At 32.3% G+C, this 1,005-nt stretch overlaps 1 non-coding gene across 1 annotated transcript; it reads left to right on the forward strand.

Annotated features, from left to right (window-relative positions):
* The first annotated feature begins 39 nt into the window (after positions 1-39).
* Positions 40-147, forward strand: LOC127745931 (small nucleolar RNA R71). The gene has a single exon (XR_008007555.1). It is a non-coding gene; the product is annotated as a small nucleolar RNA R71 (small nucleolar RNA).
* Positions 148-1,005: the final 858 nt, after the last annotated feature.

The following is a 1,005-nucleotide window of genomic DNA, read 5'->3' on the forward strand; positions in this document are numbered from 1 at the left end:
TAGACCATCATAGAAGATACCTATGATGCTCCATTCAGAAAGCATGTCAGAAGGACACTTTCTGATCAATTGTTTGTATCTTTCCCAAGCTTCATAGAGGAATTCACCTTCCTTCTATCTAAAGGTTTGGACTTCCACTCTAAGCTTACTCAATTTTTGAGGTGGAAAGAACTTTGCCAAGAAGGCATAGACTAGCTTTTCCCAAGAGTTCAGGCTTTCTTTAGGCTGTGATTCCAACCATATCCTAGCTTTGTCTCTTACAGCAAAAGGGAATAGCATAAGTCAGTAGACCTCAGGGTCAACCCCATTAGTCTTGACAGTGTCACAAATTTGCAAGAACTCAGCTAAAAACCGATGAGGATCTTCCAATGGAAGTCCATGAAATTTGTAATTCTGTTGCATTAGAGAAACTAATTGAGGCTTAAGCTCAAAGTTCAACAAGAATGCTTTTGTCTTTGCTCCTGCTCATATGAAAGAGAAGAGAACAAAAAAATATGGAATTCTCTATGTCACAGTATAGAGATTCCTTGAGGTGTCAGAGGAAAAGAAAAATAGAAGGAATAGGTAGAAGAATTCGAACTTAGAAAGATAGAGTTCAAATTGTGCATTGAGGAGGAGTGTTACTCCATAAATAGAAGGATGTGAGAAGAGGGGAAGAAATTTTCGAAAATTAAAGTGAATTAATTAAAAGAAATTTTGAAAAAAATGGTAATTGATTTTCGAAAACTAAAATTGAGAAAGAAATAAAGTGATTTTGAAAAAGATTTTGAAATTTGAAATCAAAGAGATATGATTGAAAACTATTTTGAAAAAGATGTGATTAAAAATATATGGTTGAAAAGATATGATTGAAAAACAATTTAAAAAAGATTTGATTTTGAAAATTAATGACTAGGCAAACAAGAAAATATATTATTCAAATATTAAACCTTTCTCAACAGAAAAGGCAACACACTTGAAATGTTGAATCAAATCATTAATTGTTAGCAAGTATTTTTGAAAATG

The sequence above is a fragment of the Arachis duranensis genome, chromosome 3 (genome assembly GCF_000817695.3).
Source record: "Arachis duranensis cultivar V14167 chromosome 3, aradu.V14167.gnm2.J7QH, whole genome shotgun sequence".
Classification (NCBI taxonomy): Eukaryota; Viridiplantae; Streptophyta; class Magnoliopsida; order Fabales; family Fabaceae; genus Arachis; species Arachis duranensis.